Source organism: Capricornis sumatraensis, chromosome 1 (assembly GCF_032405125.1).
Source record: "Capricornis sumatraensis isolate serow.1 chromosome 1, serow.2, whole genome shotgun sequence".
NCBI lineage: Eukaryota > Metazoa > Chordata > Mammalia > Artiodactyla > Bovidae > Capricornis > Capricornis sumatraensis.
In genome coordinates, this window is record NC_091069.1 from 63,831,206 (window position 1) to 63,854,237 (window position 23,032).

A 23,032-nucleotide genomic window follows, 5' to 3' on the forward strand; every position below is an offset into this window, starting at 1 on the left:
AGCAAAATCAAAATCAAACTGTTGAGATTACATCAAAGAAAAAAGCTTCTGCATGATAAAGGACACCATCAACACAATGAAAAGGCAACCTACAGAACAGGAAAAAATTTGCAAATGTTATATCTGATAAGGAGTTAATATTCAAAATTAAATGTAAAGAACTCCTATAACTCAATAGTAAAAAAAAAATCCAATTAAAAGTGATAGAGGATCTGAATAGACATGTTTCCAAAGAAGATGCACAAATGATCAACAGATACATAAAAAGATATTCATCACTAATCATTCAGTTCAGTTCAGTCGCTCAGTCGTGTCCAACTCTTTGCGACCCCATGAATCACAGCATGCCAGGCCTCCTTGTCCATCACCAACTCCTAGAGTTTACTCAAACTCATGTCCATCGAGTCGGTGACGCCATCCAGCCATCTCATCCTCGGTCGTCCCCTTCTCCTCCTGCCCTCAATCCCTCCCAGCATCAGAGTCTTTTCCAATGAGTCAACTCTTCGCATGAGGTGGCCAAAGTACTGGAGTTTCAGCTTTAGCATCAGTCCTTCCAATGAACACCCAGGACTGATCTCCTTTAGAATGGACTGGTTGGATCTCCTTGCAGTCCAAGGGACTCTCAAGAGTCTTCTCCAACACCACAGTTCAAAAGCATCAATTCTTCAAGCTCAGCTTTCTTCACAGTCCAACTCTCACATCCATACATGACCACAGGAAAAACCATAGCCTTGACTAGACGGACCTTAGTCGGCAAAGTAATATCTCTGCTTTGTAATATGCTATCTATGTTGATCATAACTTTCCTTCCAAGGAGTAAGTGTCTTTTAATTTCATGGCTGCAATCACCATTTGCAGTGATTTTGGAGCCCCCAAAAATGAAGTCTGACACTGTTTCCACTGTTTCCCCATCTATTTCCCATGAAGTGATGGGACCAGATAACATGATCTTCGTTTTCTGAATGTTGAGCTTTAAGCCAACTTTTTCACTCTCCTCTTTCACTTTCATCAAGAGGCTTTTTAGTTCCTCTTCACTTTCTGCCATAAGGGTGGTGTCATCTGCCTATCTGAGGTTATTGATATTTCTCCCGGCAATCTTGGTTCCAGCTTGTGCTTCTTCCAGCCCAGCATTTCTCATGATGTACTCTGCATATAAGTTAAATAAGCAGGGTGACAATATACAGCCTTGACGTACTCCTTTTCCTAATTGGAACCAGTCTGTTGTTCCATGTCCAGTTCTAACTGTTGCTTCCTGACCTGCATATAGGTTTCTCAAGAGGCAGGTCAGGTGGTCTGGGATTCCCATCTCTTTCAGAATTTTCCACAGTTTGGAAATGCAAATTAATACCACAATGAGATATCCCCTCACATCTGTTAGAATGGCTATTATAAAAAAGGCAAGAAGTAACAAACATTGACAAGGATGTGGAGGAAAGAGATTCTTTATACACTGTTGGTAGAAATGTGAATTGGTGCAGTCACTATGGAAAACAGGATGAAGTTTCCTCAAAAAGTTAAAAATAGAACTACCATATGATCTAGCAGTTCCACTTCCAGGTATTTTTCTGAAGGAAGCAAAAATACTAACTTCAAAAAATATCTGTGTTAGTATACTGTATTGGTGTTTTTCTTTCTGGTTTACTTCACTCTGTTTAATCGGCTCCAGTTTCATCCATCTCAACAGAACTGATTCAAATGTATTCTTTTTAATGGCTGAGTAATACTCCATTGTGTATATGTATATATACAGAGTGAAGTAAGCCAGAAAGAAAAAACACCAATACAGTATACTAACACATATATATGGAATTTAGAAAGATGGCAATGATGACCCTGTATGTAAGACAGCCAAAAAGACACAGATGTGTATAGTGGACTTTTGGACTCAGAGGGAGAGGGAGAGGGTGGGATGATTTGGGAGAATGGCATTGAAACATGTATACTATCATGTAAGAATCAAATCACCAGTCTATGTCCGACGCAGGATACAGCATGCTTGGGGCTGGTGCACGGGGATGACCCAGAGGGATGTTGTGGGGAGGGAGGTGGGAGAGGGGTTCATGTTTGGGAACGCATGTACATCCGTGGTGGATTCATGTCAATGTATGGCAAAACCAATACAGTATTGTAAAGTAAAATAAAGTAAAAATAAAAATAAAAGAAATAGTCAACTGAAATAAATGTAATATCTCGACTTTCAAAAAAAAAAAAAAATCTGTACCCTCATGTTCATTACACCATTATTTCCAATAGCTAAGACATGGAAATGACCCAAGTGCCCATCAATGGATGAATGGATTAAAAAAAAAGTGCTATAAATGTGTATGAACAAACACTGGACTATTATTCAGCCATTAAAAGGAGGGGATCCTGCATTTGTCACAACACAGATAGATCTTGAGGTCATTATGCTAAGTGAAATAAGTCAGACAGAAAAAGACAAATGCCATATGATGTCATTCATATGTGAAATCTGAAAAAAAATAAAGAAAGAAACAAAACTGAACTCATAGATATAGAGAACAGATTGGTGGTTGCCAGAGGTGGGATGGCAGGTGTTGAGTAAAATGGGTGGAGATGGTCAAAAAGTACAAACTTCCAATTATAAAATAAGTAAGTCCTGGGGATATAATGTACAGCCTGATGGTTATAATGGTTGTGTATTTGAAAGCTGCTAAGAAAGTATATTTTAAAAGTTCTCACCACAAGAAGAAAATTTGTAAGTATGAGTAGTGATATATGTTAAAAAAACTTATTGTAATGATCATTTCACAGTCTATACAGATAATGAATCACTATTGTACACCTGAAATGAATATGATGTTTTATGTCAATTATATCTCAATTTTTAAAAATTCCCTTACCTGGCTGAATTCAAAGCTCCAGAAAAGAAATTCCTGTAGAATTTCACACACACAAACACACACACATACAGAATAAGAACATGATTTCCTTTCCCTTTAGTTACCTAGGGCTGCCTGTGGCAAGATTGTACTATTTTCCATTGTCATGTTGGCCAGCAAATCCTAAACAGGCAGGGTGCATGGGGCTCCCGCCCGATGTGGCTTCTCTGCATGTGAGCACTCAGCACTGCTGGAGCTGGACGTGATTCTGCTTTCCTCAGATCCCTTCTGCAATATGTTAAAGCTGGAAGGGATTTTGGCACTTTTTAATGAAGGTACAGAGATACAAAGAAATGTGGTGACTCACTGGAGGTTATGCATCAAGTTGATGAAAACTCGGATCTCATTTCTGTTTCAGTGCTCTCTCGGCAGCACTATGTATCTCCCTCCCACGCTCTGAGAATTGGGCCTAATGGGCTCTTGTGAATTTACCATCTGGAGTAAGAAGCACTGATCTACCATATACTACTGTCCCTCTCCAAAGGGGCAGAGGCCTTGAGAGCAGACATGAAAGGCACAGAAGCACTAGAATCTGGCGACTCCTCTGAGAAGATGATTCACTGTCATGAATATCCAATCTCTACACCTTTGCCCACCTGCAGGCTTCTGACTCACTCTTTTCCCCCTTGATGATCCATCAGCTTTCTGAAATCTCCAGGAAGTCTAGGCTGCCAGAGATCCAGATAGATGATGACGAGTAAAGAAATGAGCCAGCCCAGGGAATAATTATGAAGTAGGTAGCACTGGCCTTTAGGTCCTATGGTCTGTTATATCTCCCCACCCCCTCACCTCCCTTTCCGTGCTGCTTTCACGAATACCAGCATACTGACCACTCCTATTCTTCACCTTCCTGGACCTGTTCCAAGTAGGTGCTTAGTGGTCCATGCCTTCCGCATAAAATTACTATTCTTTGTCCTGATCCATTAGTGGTGGTTAACTAGGGCTTTAGTTGCTAAGTTGTGTCTGACTCTTGTGACTCCATGGACTGTAGCCTGCCAGGCCCCTCTGTCAATGGGATTCTCCAGGCAAGAATACTGGAGTGGGTTTCCATTTCCTTCTCCAGGGGATCTTCCTGACCCAGGAATCGAACCTGGGTCTCCTGCATTCCAGGCAGACTCTCTACTGACTGAGCCATCAGGGAAGCCCGACCCATTAGCAGGGGACCAACTAGATGTTTTCCAGTGGGAAAATATCCATGAGGATTCAGTGGTTGAGAATAATACTTTATTGTGCTATCTTCTCTGGGGCATTTGCATTTTAAAGAGAGACCTAAAGGTTACTGTGACTCAATCAGACTCTTGCAGCCTCTATAGCAGGCTCGTGGGGAAGGCTTATAGTGCTAGTCTACGTGTCAGAGCACAAAAAGGCAGCCTGAGGAATCAAGAAGATGCCATACTTGTGAATGCGTGGTTGCCTCACTCTCACACTTTTGTACATGATGCTTCAAGCACCAGCTGATTAGCTAAATTTCCCCCATATTTTCATGAACTTCAAATTCTGTATGACTCTTCTTGAACTTAAAAAGAACTAAATAATGTCATTGTGTGGCCATTTGTACATACTCATATTTAACCTTGGGAGCTTACTCACCTGAGAAGCTGATCATTTTGGGACCATGGCTATAGCCCTCCTTTTCATACTTGTAGAGTGTAAAGCAAGAGTGCAAATGGAGGACCATATAACATATGTCTAAATATTTCATAATGTTGTAAATCAAGCTAATGGACTATTACATCGAATCCGTCCATCTTCCTATCTTGACAATTATACCTTCTTAATGGCAAAATTGACAAATATGTTTAAAGCTATTCTTGTTATACGACTGAAGGTTGGCAGAAAATCGAAGATGACAGAATTTAATTGTCTCTCTACATATAGGAATAATTTTTATTATTGATGTTTGGCTAATTAATAAAATAAATGCATATATGTACTTTATTTTACTAATTTTAACAAAAGTTACAAATTGTGGGATGATAATCAAGATTTTCATCCATTTGATTTTTTAATTGACAGTAGTGATCCAGGAAATAACTATAATTGCAATAAAAATGTACAAATGAAAATATTTTCATATAAAATGTAATACACTTTAAACATAAAACCAGAAAAGATGAAAATGTATTTATATGTGCTTTCAAAAATTTACCTATAAAATATTTGAAAGTATTATAAGGCTGAGCGCTGAGAATCTGATACTTTTGAATTGTGGTGCTGCTGAAGACTCTGGAGGATCCCTTGGAGATTCGCAAGAGATCAAGCTTGTCAATCCTGAGGAAATCAACCCTGAATAGTAATTGGAAGGACTGATGCTGAAGCTGAAGTTCCAATCCTTTGGCCACCTGATGTGAAGTGCCAACTCACTGGAAAAGACTCTGATGCTGGGAAAGACTGAAGGCAAAAGGAGAAGGGGGCAGCAGAGGATGAGATGGTTAGATAGCATCACCAACTCAATGGATATGAGTTTGAGCAAACGCTGGGAAATAGTGGGGAACAGAGTAGCCTAGCTTGCTGCAGTCCATTGGGTCACAAAGAGTCAGACATGACTTAGTGACCAAACAGCAATATACATATAAACTATAATTAATGGCATAAATTTTTTATGTTGAAACAAAAAGAAAGCTGAAATTTTTAATTTTTTGAACATGTAATTATATGTTACAAGAAAATAAAATTATTTTTCATTGTAGTGTTTAATGTCTGTCTACTTAGTATGCTAAAGATTCAGTATCATGCTTCATGAATATTACACCTGTGCTGTGCTGTGCTTAGTCATGTTAAGTCATCGCAGATCATGAACTATAGCCTGCCAGGCTCCTCTGTCTATGGGATTTTCCAGGCAAGGATACTGGAGTGGGTTGCCATTTCTTTTTCCAGGAGATCATTCAGACCCAGGGATCGAACCCACATCTCTTGCATCTCCTGCACTGGCAGGCAGATTTTTTACCACTGCACCACCTCAGAAGCCCCGAATGTTACACCTGGGTTTTTCTAAATATGTTTAAGGGTTATAGGAATTGTTGAATATGCAAAATGTTTCCTAATCATCCTGTGCAGCTGTTTTGAATACTGTGCTTATTCACAAGTACCTCTGAAGTCATGAATTAGGACACAAAGAAAATAATGAAAAGAATGCTCAGCAATGCTGAGAAACCAAAGTTATGCAAGACTCTAAGCTATCTAAGATGAAGATTTGACAAGATAACTCATGTGTCTGTTCTTTTAGGCAAGCAATTCTAATGCTCAATTTTTCCCCATTCTGAAGTAGTGTCAATATCAATCTCAGCAGTAATGCATCCCACAAACGTTCATGGCATTCAAAGACAGACACTCTGTGTTTTGAAATGTGAAAGAGACTTTCCTTGGGGCCTCAACAGGGTTGATCATGAGAATGGATGCTTAAGGTTGCTAGTTGTGCTGTGGCAGGAATGAGTGCTATGTCCTGAATGACAGAGGCACCAATGTGTTCTTGAATAAATGTTTTTTATTTTTCTTATGATATATATATAGGCTGTTTTATAAAGTATGATACCTACAGCAAGAATCCTTCTTGTCTAGGACTAGAGTAGTTGTATATGACCGGGTTATTAGAGTTCTCCAGAAAAACAGATCCAACAGAAGATATATATCTTTCTATCTAATATATAACAAGTAACTTTGTTCATGTGCTGTGCTGTGCTTAGTCACTCAGTCATGTCCAACTCTTTGCGACCCCATGGACAGCCAGGCTCCCCTGTCCATGGGGATTCTCTAGGCAAGAACACTGAAGTGGGTTGCCATGCCCTCCTCCGGGGGATCTTCCCAAACCAGGGATTGAAGCCATGTCTCCTGCATTGCAGGTGGATTCTTTACCATCTGAGTCACCAGGGAAGCCTGACAAAATGTATGTGAGTCACTCAGTTGTGTCTGACACTTTGTGACTCCATGAATTGTAGCTCGCCAGGCTCCTCTGTCCATGAAAATTCTCTAGGCAAGAATACTGGAGTGAGTAGCCATCCCCTTCTCCAGAGGATCTTCCTGACCTAGGGATCAAACCTGGGTCTTCCACATTGCAGGCAGACTCTTTACCATCTGAGACAGCAGGGAAGCTGCAATAAAATATAATATAAATAAAAATTAAAATATAATCAATAATAAAATGTGCAATATATTAAATATATAAATAAAGCATATGTTTTTATATTTAGAGTATTATTGTATAATAAAATAGTAAGTTAAATATGTTAAAAATATATAATGAAATGTATAAATATAATATATAACATATTTAAAATATGTGAAATATGTGTCCTGTGTATACAAGGAACTGGCTCATGGCTGTTTTTTATAAGATGGGACATTGTGCAGAAATTCTCCACTTCCAGCATTCATGATGCATAGCTACACTATAGGTGAATCTTGTAACATGAAATCTTTATTTCTGAGAAACCAAACAGATCAGGATACATCTAACAAACTTGGTATAAAAATATGGGGAAATTCATAAAATGGTAGGAAGCTTGCACAAGCCTCTTATCCTCATCCATCAGAGGGCAGACAGAAGAAGCAAGAACTATAATTCCACAGCCTCCAGAATGAAAATCACAATCACAGAAAGCTAACCAAAATGATCACATGGATCACAGCCTTGTGTAACTCAATGAAGCTATGAGCCATGCTGTGCAGGGCCACACAAGATGGACAGGTCATAGTGGAGAGTTCTGACAAAATATGGTCCACTGGAGAATGGGAAAGCAAACCACTTCAGTGTTCTTTTCTAGAGAACTCCATGAATAGTATGAAAGGCAAAAAGATATGACACTGAAAGGTGAGCCCTCCAACTTAGTAGGTGTCCAATATTCTACTGGGGAAGAGCAGAGAAACAGCTCAAGAAAGAATGAAGAGGCTGGACCAAAGTGAAAATGATGCACAGGTGTGGATGTGCTTGGTGGTGAAAGTAAAGTCCAATGCTATAAAAACCATTACTGCATAGGAACCTGGAATGTTAGGTCCATGAATCAAGATAAATTGGATGTAGTTAGCAGGAGATGGCAAGAGTAAACATCTATATTTTAGGAATCAGTGAACTAAAATGGACTAGAATGGGCAAGTTTAATTCTGATAACCATTATATCTACTACTGTGGGCACGAATCCCTTAGAAGAAATGGAGTAGTCTTCATAGTCAATAAGGGTCCAAAATGCAGTACTTGGGTGTAATCTCAAAAATGACAGAATGATCTTGGTTCATTTCCAAGTCAAACCATTCAACATCACAGTAATCCAAGTCTATAGCCCACATACTAATGCCGAAGAAGCTGAATGTTCTGTGAAGACCTACAAGAACTTCTAGAACTAACACCAAAAAAAAAAAAAAAAAGACATTCTTTTCATTATATGGGATTTTAATGCAAAAGTAGGAAGTCAAGAGATACCTGGAGTAACAGCAAGTTTGGCCTTGGAGTACAAAAGAAAGTAGGGCAAAGGCTAACAGAAATTTGCCAAGAGAACACACTAGTCGGTCATAGCAAATACTCTCTTCCAACAACATGAGAGATGACTCTACACATGGACATCACCAGATGGTCAACACAGAAATCAGATTGATTATATTCTTTGCAGTCAAAGCTTGAGAAGCTCTATACAGTTTGCAAAAACAAGACCTGGAGCTGACTGTGGCTCTGATCATGAGATCCTTATTGCAAAATTCAGGCTTAAAGTGAAGAAAGTAGTGAAAACCACTAGACCATTCAGGTATGACCTGAATCAAATCCCTTATGATTATACAGGGGAGGTGAATAATAGATGTGAGGGATAAGATCTGATAGACAGAGCTCCTGAAGAACTATGGATGAAGGTTCATAACACTGTACGGGAGGTGTTGAACAAAACCATCCCCAAGAAAAAGAAATGCAAGAATGCAAAGTGGTTGTCTGAAGAGGCCTTGCAAATAGCTGAGAAAAGAAGAGAAGCAAAAGGTGAAAAAGAAAGGGAAAGATACACCGATTGAGTGCACAGTTTTGAAGAATAACAAGGAGAGATAAGAAAGCCTTCCTCAGTGAGCAATGCAAAGAAATAGAGGAAAAAAATAGTATAGGAGTGAGAAAGACTAGAGATCTCTTCAAGAAAATTGGAATTACCAAGGAAACATTTCATGCAAACATGGGCACAATAAAGGACAGAAATGACAAGATATAACAGAAGCGGAGATTAAGAGATGGAAGAATATACAGAAGAACTATACAGAAAAGGTCTTAATGACTCGGATAACCATGATGCTGTGATCCTTCACCTAGAGCCAGACATCCTTGAATATGAAGTCAAACAGGCCTTAGGAAGCATTATGACACACAAAGCTAGAAGAGGTTATGGAATTCTAGCTGTGCTATTTCAAATCCTAAAGATGATGCTGTGAAAGAGCTGCACTCAATATGTTGACAAATTTGGAAAACTCCGCAGTGGTCCCAAGACTGGAAAAGGTCAGTTTTCATTCCAATTCAAAAGAAAGGCAATACCAAAGAATGTTCAAACTACTGTACAATTGTGCTCATTTCACATGCTATTTAGGTAATGTTCAAAATCTCTGAAGCTGGGCTTTAGCAGTATATGAACTGAGAAGATGTACACACTGGATTTACAAAAGGCAGAGGAACTGGAGATCAAATTGCCAACATTCATTGGATTGTGGAGAAAACAAGAGAATTCCAGAAAACCATCTATTTCTTCTTCATTGACTGCACTAAAGCCTTTGACTTTGTGGATCACATAACAAACTCTGGCAAATTCTGAAAGAGATGGCAGTACCAGACCACCTTACCTGTCTCCTGAGAAATCTGTACATGATGGGACAAGAAGCAACAGTTAGAACCTTACATGGAACAACTGACTAGTTCAAAATCAGGAAAGGAATATGACAAATCTGTATAATGTCACCATGATTATTTAACTTGTAGGCAGAGCACTTCATGCAAAATGCTGAGCTGGATGAATCACAAGCTGGAATCAAGATTGATGGGAGAAATATCCACAACCTCAGATAAGCAGATGATACCACTCTAATGGCAGAAAGTGAAGAGGAACTAAATAGCCTCCTGTTGAGGGTGAAAGAGGAGAGAAAAAGCTGGCTTAAAACTCAACATTCAAAAAACTAAGATCATGGCATCTGATCCCATCACTTCATGGCAAATAAATGGGGAAAAAGTGGAAACAGTGACATATTTTCTATTCTTGGGCTCCAACTTCTCTGCGAATGGTGACTGCAGCCATGAAATCAAAAGCCGTTTCTTCTTGGAAGAAAAGCTTTAACAAACCTAGGCAGTGTATTAAAAAGCAGAGATGTTATTTTACAGACAAAGGTCCATCTAGTCAAAGCTCTGCTGCTGCTGCTGCTACTAAGTCGCTTCAGTCATGTCCGACTCTGTGCAACCCCACAGATGGCAGCCCATGAGGTGCCTCCGTCCCTGGGATTCTCCAGGCAAGAACACTGGAGTGGGTTGCCATTTCCTTCTCCAATGCATGAAAGTGAAAAGTGAAAGTAAAGTAGCTCAGTCGTGTCCAACTCTTAGCGACCCCATGGACTGCGGCCCACTAGGCTCCTCTGTCCACGGGATTTTCCAGGCAAGAGTGCTGGAGTGGGGTGCCATTGCCTATTCATGTACGGATGTGAGAGCTGGACCATACAGAAGGCTGAACACCAAAGAACTGATGCTTTCAAACTTTGGAGCTGGAGATGACTCTTGTCCCTTGGACAGCAAGAAGATCAAACTAGTGAATCCTAAAGGAAATTGACCCTGAATGTTCATTGGAAGGACTTTTGATGAAGCTCCAATACTTTGGCTACCTTATATGACATGCTGATTCATTGGAAAAGACCATGATACTGGGAAAGATTGAAGGCAAAATAAGAAGAGGGTGGCAGAGGATGTGATGGTTAGACACCATTATTGACTCAATAGACATGAATCTGAGCAAACTCAAGGAGATAGTGAAGGACAGGGAAAACTGGTGCGCTGCAGTCCATGGGATTGCAGAGTCAAACACGGCATAGTGACTGAACAGCAATAACAAAAAAATGGGGAAATGGTAGAAATAGCTCATCTAAAACTTTGTCAACAATCTGAAGCATATTCATAATACAATAGAGTTCAGTTTTCAGGAATATTTGGAAGCATTGGTAGCTTACTTACCAGGGACTCCAGATCAGTGAATTGCCTCTTTATGTATGCACTCATTGTATTATAAATACGCCGGATACCTTAACTGAGTGCTAGCTAAGAACAATGTGCATCAGGTTTTCAAAGGGATTACAAAAGAAGTAAAATCACCGACTCTTCTAAGGAACCTAAAAGTTTATGGAGAATTCAAGGCAGATCCAAATATGTATCTATAAACACAGGCTGTAGAAATCCTCTGATGTATATATAATTATACACACTTCATTCTTTGGCTTTCCACTCATTTATAATTGGTGATAACTTAGACCTAGGGCATGCCAAACTGATGATGATTTTTTTCCTTTGGCCAAGGATAGAATTTTCAAAGAAAACCTAAAAGGAAACATTTCCTAGACCCCAGTGGATGTCAGGTACTAAGATGGTTGTTTGACATGCATTATCTCACTTAATCCTTACAATAGTTCTGTGAAGTGAACTTATTACAAATGAGGGAACTGAGTCTCACGGCAGTAAAATATAGATACAAATATAGATCACTGCCTGGTAGCTCAGCTGGTAAAGAATCTGCCTGCAATGCAGGAGACCCTGGTTTGATTCCTGGGTCAGGAAGATCCCTTGGAGAAGGGATAGGCTACCCACTCCAGTATTCTTGGGCTTCCCTTGTGGCTCAGCTTAAAGAATCCGCCTTAGATGCGGGAGACCTGGGTTCAATATCTGGGTTGGAAAGAGCCCCTGGAGAAAGGAAAGGCTACCCTCTCCAGTATTCTGGCCTGGAGAATTCCATGGACTGTATAGTCCATGGGGTCGCAAAGAGCTGGACACGACTGAGCGACTTGCACTTTCACTATTCACTTCATAGATCACTCCAACTCTAAAGCTACATACCATTCAAACAAACTAGCCAGAGAATGATTCAGTTCAGTTCAGTTCAGTCGCTCAGTTGTGTCCGACTCTTTGCGACCCCACGAATCACAGCACGCCAGGACTCCCTGTCCATCACCATCTCCCGGAGTTCACTGACTCATGTCCATCGAGTCAGTGATGCCATCCAGCCATCTCATCCTCTGTCGTCCCCTTCTCCTCCTGCCCCCAATCCCTCCAAGCATCAGAGTCTTTTCCAGTGATTCAACTCTTCGCATGAGGTGGCCAAAGTATTGGAGTTTCAGCTTTAGCATCATTCCTTCCAAAGAAATCCCAGGGCTGATCTCCTTCAGAATGGACTGGTTGGATCTCCTTGCAGTCCAAGGGACTCTCAAGAGTCTTCTCCAACACCACAGTTTAAAAGCATCAATTCTTCGGCGCTCAGGTTTCTTCACAATCCAACTCTCACATCCATACATGACTACTGGAAAAACCATAGCCTTGACTAGATGGACCTTAGTCGGCAAAGTAATGTCTCTGCTTTTGAATATGCTATCTAGGTTGGTCAAATTAGCATCAAAGGTCAATCATTTGGAGACTATAGAAGTTCACATGAGCAAATATGGATAAATCCAATAGAGATCATCCTATCCTTTTGTTAGCATACCGAGGGGTACAGTCAACTACTGATTGACAGCCTGTTTAAATTTATCAAATGCAAGCTGGATAATACTACCATTATATAATAACTTGACTTCTGGCTTATTTCCAGGCTGAGCTGTCTCTCATTTTAATCGGAACAAATTGAATTTGACTTTTGGGTTTGAATTACGGAGAGTCCAAGTGTCCTAGAATGAACATTTTTGTGAGTTGATGGTCCTCAGAGACCCCCGCCAGAACGGGTCTTAGGGACAGAAAGTCACTATTCCTTTCTAATCATTACAAGAAGTTAGACTAATGTGTGCTCTTAATATAAGACAAACATCTTGTTGAATTTTGAAAACCAGTTCGTAAAGATGATGCACTCCAAATGGATCCTCCCCTCTGCCCTTGATCCCAGTAAGAAGGCTCAGAGTTATAAACGATGTTACTATATATAATATATATACTATTATTATTATATGATATTTTTATTATTATATTTATAAAAGGCTATTATAGTCAATAAAATAGCAATCATCTGGTATTATTAAAGGGACAAGGCTCAGAGACATGTGCATTCAACAGTGTGTGTTAGTTAAGTGTTGCTGATGACTGGAGTCTATAGAGTGGGTATGCTGTGTTGAACTCTTTTTGAACCTGGGTCAGAATTAGAAAAAAATTAGAAAAACAATGCAAGAATAGACACGCTGGTTGAGTTAAGATTTCTTTTTACAGAATCTTGCTACCTGAATAAAATAGAGGCTCTGTGTTCACCATATCTTTGCAGGCAATTAATGTCAATGATTTGTCTCAGAGAAGTCACATTGTTCCTGTATCCTGAGATGTAAGTGGTTATTTGAGAATTTGCTGGTGTGGTTTAGATTTTGATCTGCAGCTTTGGTTTTCTTATGATTCATATTGATTGCTCCAATTTGTATGCTGTTTTGCTCTGTAGTTCTCGATCCACTTGTTTCTCTCCTTTTTGGCTGTGGTTATAGGTTTACATTTCTAGTTTTCGATTTTCTTCTATTCTTGGATTTTCAGTGTTTGTATTCAAGGTAACTTTATCTGTTTTTAATAGTTCTTGCTTTTTTTTATATTTGCCCTGCTATCAGGTCTGTTTGGCTGTGTCCATGGGATAATGGAAATGAAAGCATTTTGTAAGTTGAAAGTACTATTTAAAGGTAAGAGGTGATTGCTTTTTTATTAAAAATAATAATCTTATTTATAGCTCTGAGTCTTCAAGCTATAATCTGGGGCAAAGAGGAGCACCTGACTGGACAGGTGGGTCATCTTTATGCACTGAGATCCTAGTTTGAGATGGCTCTACAAACCACTGTCATGAACAGATTCTTTGAGAACATGGTTTATAGCTGGTGTCTGATCTTGAGAATGGGGGCATGAGCCTAAAAAGGAGACAGAGGGCTCACAGGGGCCACCTCCAACAGCCTGACTTGTCCTACTTAATCCCTGGTGGCTCAGAAGCTAAAGAATCTGCCTGCAATGCAGGAGACCTGGATTCAATCCCTGGGTCAGGAAGATCCCCTGGAGAAGGAAATGGCTACCCATTCCAGTGGTCTTGCCTGGAGAAGGGCTACAGTCCACGGGGTTACAAAGAGTCAGACACAACTGGAGCGACTTTCACTTTCACTTGATTTATGCTCACAGCCTGATTTTGGAGACCTGAAATACTATTGCTGGACCAAGACTAGGCCTAGATCCCGTCTTTACCTCTTATGCTCTCTCAGGGATCTTGTGGTAGGCTCTATGGCAATATTGGGGAATGTCTTTGATGACTCTATTAGTTCACATGAAAATTCACATCACCTTTTAAAAATCAATCCTAAAGTGGTTTGAAGATAGAACTTTAATCCTGATTAAGTAGCTCTGCCTCCTTATCAAATAGTGCTACATAGATAGCTAGAGGAAATTTATTATATAGAACAGGGAGCTCAGCCTGGTGTTCTATAATGACCTAGAGGGGTGGGATGGGGGTTGGGAGGGAGGCTCAAGAAGGAGGGGATATGTGTATATTTATGGCTGATTCATGTTGTTTTAAGGCAGAAACCAACACAACATTGTAAAGAATTATACTCCAATTAAAAATAAAAATTTTTTAAAAAGTACTACTGAGTTTAAGCCTGGACTAAATCCATTCTCCATCTATGGCTTTTCTGTTTCAGATGGTATAAGATCAGGACCCCAATGTGGCTGTAGATGCCTTTAATGTGCTTATATCTAGAGCTAATCCCTACCTTTTGAAAAGTTGCTCTTTGTTTCAACTAAGGCATTATTAGTAGAATGCATCCCAGTCTTGGAGAAAAAAGTCCTTATTGGCTCCTCTGTAGATTAGACATACAGAAGTTTTCTTCTATGGAAAGGAAAAATTTTAAGTATCTGCTAAAAAAAAAATGGTGTGGTGTGCCAAGGAGGGAAGGGGGGTTGGGTAGGTGGGACAGCATTTTATAAAAGGAGATAACTCTGTGATTGGATATCTTTAGGACCCTTGAGACACCCTCAAGAAGTAGGCAGCATGTTAATCCATCTTTGTTATCACATCTCTACCTTATCCATTCATTCCATCAGTACTTACTGAGCACTAATTTTATGATAAGCAGATACAGTATTAGATGATGGGGATATCATTTCTGATGGTTGTCCAGATCTGGAGGTCTTCTGAGCTAGAGTTTGTATGTGGGCTTTAGGCCAGACAAATCCGACTTCTGGAACCTTCTCCTCTTTTGTTGTTTGTGTTACTTTGTAAACCTGTGTAGTAATTTTTTCATCTAAATCCTACCTATACATCTGTAAAGCTGGATAACAATTACCAAATAGAACTGTGGTCAAGGTTCTGTGCTGCACACATAGTAGATCTCTTACTTAATTGATAGTTGCATTTTCTGCCCTCATTTTCTTCATCCCATCTCAAACTCACTAACTGTTCTTTGCTTGGGGCAACTTGGCCTCAAGTAGAATTTAATAGCATTTACGTTTATTTGAATAGATGTATGGATGATATATTTTCAGTAAACATAGATCTCAGTTCAACTTTTCCTTTTGTCAGCTAATTAAATAGCTGGGCTTTTAAAAAACTTGAATAATTAAATTAATCAAAATGGTCATGTTGGTAGGCTGGGCAGCCATTAAAATAACCAAACAAATACCTGTACATAGCAATCACAACAGAGATGTAATGGAATCATAAAAACACTTCATCCGTAGAAGAGAGAAAAAAAGGAAAGAGGGAAGAAAAGCAGATAATTCAAATATAAAATGTATAGCTAGATGGTGGATTTAAACTCAACTGTATCAAAAAGTACATAAAATGTAAATGGTCATAGCACTGGAAATAGTGGATAAAAAAAAGTAAGGTCCACTATGTGCTTTTTACAAGAAACCAAACCTCCTTTAAAAAGCAAGACATAAATATAAGTAAATTGAGGGAAAAGATAAATCATATTTAAAATAATCTAAAGAGAGCTGGTGTGGCTATACTAATATTAGAAAGATTAGATTTCAGATCAAAGAATATTATTAGGGATACAGAGGCTCATTTAATAAAGCAGTCTCCTCATCTATGGGGCTTCCCAGGTGGTGCTCGTGTAAAGAATCCGCCTGCAAATGCAGGAGACATGGTAGACCCAGGTTCTATCCTTCATTGGGAAGATTACCTGGAGAAGGGCATGGAAACCCACCCCAGTATTCTTGCCTGGAGAATCCCATGGACAGAGAAGCCCAGTGGGCTACAGTCTTTGGGGTCACAAAGAGTCGGACACGACTGAAGTGACTTAGCACATACATCTCATCTACAGGACATAACAATCTTAAACATTTATGCACCTAATACTGTGAACATAATAGCTTCCAAACATGAAGCAAAAAATTGATAGAACTGCTAGGAGAAAAAAACAAACATAGAGTGACTATCAGAGATTTTTAGCACCTCCTCTTAATAATATAGGGCTCTTCCCTGGTGGCTCAGATCGTAAAGCGTCTGCCTACAATGTGGGAGACCTGGGTTTGATCCCTGGGTTGGGAAGATCTCCTGGAGAAGGAAATGGCAACCCACTGCAGTACTCTTGCCTGGAAATTCCTATGGACAGAGGAGCCTGGTAGGCTACCATCCATGGGGTCACAAAGAGTTGGACACGACTGAGTGACTTCACTCACTTAATAATATAGACATATATATACACACACACATATATATACACGTATATATAGAGAAAAGCCAATATGGATAAAGAAGAACTAAACAATGCTAAGAAAGTGAAAGTCTCTCAGTCAAGTCCCACTGTTGGCGACTCCACGGACTATACAGTCCATGTAACTCTCCAGGCCAAAATACTGAAGTGGATAGCCTTTCTCTTTTCCAGAGGCTCTTCCCAACCCACGGATCAAACCCAGATCTCCCACATTGCAGGCAGATTCTTTACCAGTTGAGCCACAAGGAAGGCCCAAACAATGCTAACCTGACATCAATTAATTTGACATAATTGACCTTTATAGAACACTACATTCAACAATAGAAGAATACACAGCACTCTGCATCCAATAATCTAGCACCTGCCCTATCATTCTAGTTACTTCTGTCTGTCAACAGCAATTACTATTGTTCTAGGTAATGAAAAATCCCACAGGATTCCTTTTGGAGTGGTACTGGCTGCTCCTTGGGGAAATTCTGCTGAATATTCTAGTAGCAGCTTTAGGAGAATGTCATTGTCTCAAGAGCAGACCTCACCTGCTCAGGATGAAGTCAGGATGAAGTCAGAGGTTGAATCTGAACCAAATATCTAACCCACATATTGTCATCTGGTTTGGGAGGACAGAAGCCTTTAAACTTTTGTCCAGACCTACTAAAATAGAAATATTATTTCCCTCAGGGGCTTGGCATTGAACAGATATGATACCAGTGTCAGAGTTAGGCCCATGCAGATTTTATGCCACTTGTTTTTTGTATATCTGATTCCTCCCCGAAAAAACCTTCCTGAAAGATTTTACTCTCTTAAAATAATGTATTTCAAGATACATTCTCCTCCCTCCTACCTTCCCAAAGGGAGAGAATTTGAAACCATAAGAATTGAGGTCAGTACACATGTTAGGCATCCTGTCCCATCACTTCATGGCAAATAGATGAGGAAACAGTGGCTGACTTTATTTTTCTGGGCTCCAAAATCACTGCAGATGGTGATTTCAGCCATGAAATTAAAAGACGCTTATTCCTTGGAAGAAAAGTTATGACCAACCTAGACAGCATATTAAAAAGCAGAGACTTTACTTTGTCCCAACAAAGGTCCGTCTAGTCAAGGCTATGGTTTTTCCAGTGGCCATGTTGGATGTGAGAGTTGACTATAAAGAAAGCTGAGCACCGAAGAACTGATGCTTTTGAACTGTGGTGTTGGAGAAGACTCTTGAGAGTCCCTTGGACTGCAAGGAGATCCAACCAGTCCATCCTAGGGAGATCACTCCTGGGTGTTCATTGGAAGACTGATGCTGAAGCTGAAACTCCAATACTTTGGCCACCTGATGTGAAGAACTGACTCATTGGAAAAGACCCTGATCCCGGGAAAGATTGAAGGCAGGAGGAGAAGGGGACGACAGAGGATGAGATGGCTGGATGGCATCACCAACTCAATGAACATGAGCTTGAGTAAGTTCTAGGAGTTGGTGATGGACAGGGAAGCCTGGCGTGCTGCAGTCCATAGGGTTGCAAAGAGTAGGACATGACTGAGTGACTGAACTGAACTGACACATGTTATCAGCTTTAAATTGTGAAACATAAATAAAGTTCACCTACAGTATAACAAATTATAATTTGATCAAGGAATGAAAGATATGTGGCCCTACCATTGTCAAATTGCAACGAACTGTTTCTCTTGGAAATCAGATGCACTAATGAAAGATAGAGGAAAAAAATAGCTATAGCCGCGCTGTACCTTGTATACACTTCACCATGAATCTTGGCTGTATCATGTGCTTCTGCCTCCCATATGGACTTCCTCCACAAAACTGCCCCTCCTGTGAACATGAGACAACGCCCAGATTATAGTACACATGATGATTCATTGCAATCTACCTTTAAGTAGTATTATACCACTTTAGCTATAGCACAAAAGCTTTACAGTGGTATGCTTCTATTTCTCTCCTCCTGGCATTTGTGCTACTGTTGTTATAAATTTTATTTTTGTGTAAGGTATAGATCTAACAAAGTGCTTAATTACTTCTTCTTAAATTGTCAATTATCTTTTAAAGTAATTTAAATAATATGTTTAAAAGTATATTTTTACCCATTTAGTTAATATTTCTAGCACTCTTCATTTCTTTGTGCAGCTTCAGATTTACATCTGCTATCATTTTCCTTCTGCTTGAAGTAGTTCTTTTAATATTTTTATAACGCAAGTCTACTCATAATGAATTCTTTTACCTTTCGAATGTCTGAAAAAAATATTCATTCTCACTAGGTAAAGAATTATATGTTGACAGTTTCTCACCATTCACTTCATTGTGTTCTAGTTTGCATCACTTTCAAGGGAAAATCTGTTTCAATTTTTTATCTTTGTTCCTCTATATGTAATGTGTTTTCCCTGCCCTGGCTGCTTTTAAGATTTCCTCTTTATCATTGAATTTAAGAAATTTGATGTGACTTTGTGTGGTTTTCCTCATGTTTCTTGTGCTTGGAGTTCATTGAGCTTCTTGGTTATGTGGTTTATAATTTTCATCAAACTTGGATATTTTTCAGCCAATATTCTTTTTAAATATTATTTTATGTCCTTCTCCCTTCCAGAGACTTAAATAACATGAATATTCAGCCTCTTATAATCTTATGTCTCTCTCCCTTTCAGAGATTTAAATAACATGAATATTCATCCTGTCTCCCAGTTCACAGGTTCTTTTATTTTTTCTATTTTGGAAAGTTTCCATTGCTGTATTTTCAAGTTTACCAATGCTCTCTTTTGCAATGTCTAATCTGTTCTTAATCTAATCTGGTATGTATTTTATCTCCGTTTTTAGGTTTAGAAGTTAGATTTGAGCCTTGTCTATACCTCTCATGTCTCAATTAACAAGCTAAATTATTCCTTTACCTTCTTGAACATATGAAATATAGTTTCAACAATTCTTTTAATGTCCTTGTCTATGAATTATATTGTCAGTATCAATTCTGAGTCAATTTTAATTTATTCTTCTACTAATCACTTTCAATTTTCACTTTCATGCATTGGAAAAGGAAATGGCAACCCACTCCAGTGTTCTTGCCTGGAGAATCCCAGGGACGGGGTAGCCTGGTGGGCTGCCATCTATGGGGTCGCACAGAGTCGGACATGACTGAAGTGACTTAGCAGCAGCAGCAAACTATGGTTATATTTTTCTGCTTCTTTGCATGCCTGGTCATTTTGAGTTGGATACTAGATACTGAGAGGTTTATCTTGTTTGGTGTTATATATTTTAGTATATCCTTAAATATTTATGAGCTTTATTTTCTGGGACATTTTTAAACTACTTGAGAATAGTTTGAGCCTTCACGTCTTGTTTCTATGATTTATTAGGCAGGATTAGAGTAGTGTGCTGCTGCTGCTGCTGCTAAGTCGCTTCAGTCCTGTCCGACTCTGTGCGACCCCATAGACGACAGCCTACCAGGCTCACCCGTCCATGGGACTCTCCAGGCAAGAACACTGGAGTGGGTTGCCATTTCCTTCTCCTTCTAGGGCTAATTTTCCCTACTACTAAAGCAAAATTCTTCTTTGTATAATTATTAGGTTTTTGCACTCTGCCTGGTGGAAGGGGGTGCTGTTTCTTTTCAACTCTATTTCTTTCTAATGATCTCCCCCTGCTGGCCCCATTTTGCCCACCCCCCCAGCCCGCCCCGCCCCCCAGCCCCAGTCTTGGATAGTTTCCTCATACACTTTAGCTGATCAGTACTCAACTTAACACTAGAGGGCCCAGACTTCTTCAGATTTCCAGAATTCTCTTTCTGTACATCTTTTTCATCTCTATTACTCTGCCCTGAAAATTCAATTATCTCCAGGACTCTCAGCTCTGTGTCTTCAACTCAGGGAGACCACGGGGCTCTGTGTGGATCCCTTGCCTTCCACCGTGACCTGGAAATTATCTCCAGGAAGATACGTTGGGCCAATGGTAGGAGCATCTCTCAGGGATCATTGACCTGCCATGTCTGATGTCTGGTTTTGAAAACCAGTTTTTAAAATATATGTTGTTTCCTTTTTGTTGTTGTTGTTTTAGGCAGTAGGGCTAATCTAATCTCTTTTAGTAAATTCTGGGTAGAAGCAAGGTCAATATTATCCTTTATATTAAAAAAAAAAGTCTTATGCCTTTTCTCTCTCTCTCTCTCTCTCTTTTTTTTTTTTTAATGGGAGTAGGGGAACTTCTAGAGAGAAACAAGAAAATGTTCCCTTAGATAAAATACTACAGGGATTATCTGAATCTAAGAGTAACAACACTATATACCTTCCAGGGTTGTTCTGAACATTAAATGAAATAATGTATATGAAGTGCTCCATGGGGTCTTGCAAACAGTAAGTACTGTATTAACATAATTTATTCCTATGATATTTCCTCAAGGACATCATGTTCTGCTTCTCTGCCTTCTGGCCCTTTAGACATGGTTTTCCTATTGCCTGTGTTCTCCTTTTCCAGCTCCCTACACCCTTCCTTGCTATGTCCTGCTCTTTTCAGGTGTACCTCTAGTCCCAGCTCATGTGGGAGGCTTCCCTTGATCTTCTGATCTTAGTAGGATGCTCTCCATGTTCCATGGTGCCCCATTCATGCTTTGAAATACTTTTCCCTCTTTCATCTCCACACAAGGGGATGGAGATTGTGGCTCATGGTGAGTGACCAATTACATTAGTTGAATGAATGAATGATGCATGAAGATTGGCTCTTAAAAATTGTTAAATAAAATGATATAAGGGACATTTACAAAACCCTGACATAAAATGTTTTTTGAATGAACACCAGCAGAGACCTCAAAATTCCTAGATGAAATTGGGAGAAATTGAGAAGTAACGTGTTCAGGGACAAGACTGCACGGCCAGTCACCACTGCCTTTTGAGCCTGTCTGTGAAACTGCCACCAGAGGCTGCAATTCAATGAGAAGTAATGCTCTTTGGCAAGGAAAAGAGCAAAGTCTGGTGATGAGAAGGAAAAAAAAAAAAAAACCCACAAGAAAATGAAAATCATGAGCCAAACAATGTGAGAACAGCCTCCTACCCCCGTCCTCACCCCATGGCCCAGGCACCCAGCCTTGATGGGATTATCTCTGCACAGCCAGAATTTTAGGAAAAGCCTGCCAATATTGACATTACCCCACATAATGAAATCAAGGTGGATTGGTGAACAAATCACTTTAAAAGTTAATTGTTAAAAACCCACAGGTTAGAGCTCTTAAGCTAATGCCTGTTGGCTTGATGGCAGTTGTGGTGCTTGCTCTTTTTGTCATTGTTTTTTGTGTTTGGTCTCTCTTGTTCTCTTGCTTTTGATGGCAGAAAGTAGAGCTCTTTTTAATTTTAGGGTAGGGTAAGGGACGTCCTGCTTGGCTTTTCTGAGCAGTATTTTCTTTCCTCCCCTCCACTCCCTTTTTTACTTCCTGTCTCTCTTCATTCTATACTAGCCCGTTAGCAGTCCTTGCCTCTTGTCCTGCACTCTGTACACACATTTGGGCATCCTGGTAAACCCAGTCCCTACTATCTTGAGCCTTCCTGGAGTCCCTGGAGGCTGTGCTGAGGAGATGCCTTGGTGACATACTCAGAGCTCTGCCAGCATCCCCTCTTCCTGGATCCGTTGCCCAGATGGTCCTGGAAAGAATCAGAGATGGGAGCCCTTTCAAATGTCCCACAGATGGGAGGCAGTTACAGGGATGGCACATCTCAAGGAGAGCCTCACATCAAAAGTGATATCTCTTTCCCCCGGCCTCTCAGACCTCGGGCTGAGGTGAGGGAAGACAGGGGATTTTAGGAATTCTTAACTCGAGGCAGCAAATTGATAAGGGGTACATACTTTCTTGACCAAAGCCTGGCATGAATTTGGGTCTCTCAGTATATTTCCATTTATTGATGAGCAGATCACAAACTAGCCTGTGGGCATGTTTTCAAACTTAATGAAGAAAAGACAGTTTCTGCCACAAGAGCTCTTCATCTGACTGACAGCATCAGTCAGGGGCTCCTCTGACTCCTGGCTGTGCTTAGTAATGAAATCTTTCTCCTAAAAACTGGAAAAGCTGGGGAGATGAGACAGTGGGCCACGGAGGGAGGGGCAGAAGAAGACTACAGTTTATCTAAACTACATCTCCTTTACCTCACTGGGCCATGGGAGGGCCTGAGGGCGACCAGAAGGGTGAGGTGTGGTGGCATCTGGAAGGTCATGGAAAGCAGACAGCAGGGAGTGTTTTTTCCTGAGGGAAATGATGCTGTGGCAGCTGCTTGAAACTCGGAGGTGTGTGTGTGTTTTAATCCCCTTTGGT

At 40.0% G+C, this 23,032-nt stretch overlaps 1 non-coding gene across 1 annotated transcript; it reads right to left on the reverse strand.

The window, feature by feature from the left end:
• Positions 1-3,971: 3,971 nt before the first annotated feature.
• Positions 3,972-4,044, reverse strand: TRNAS-GGA (transfer RNA serine (anticodon GGA)). The gene has a single exon. It is a non-coding gene; the product is annotated as a tRNA-Ser (tRNA).
• Positions 4,045-23,032: the final 18,988 nt, after the last annotated feature.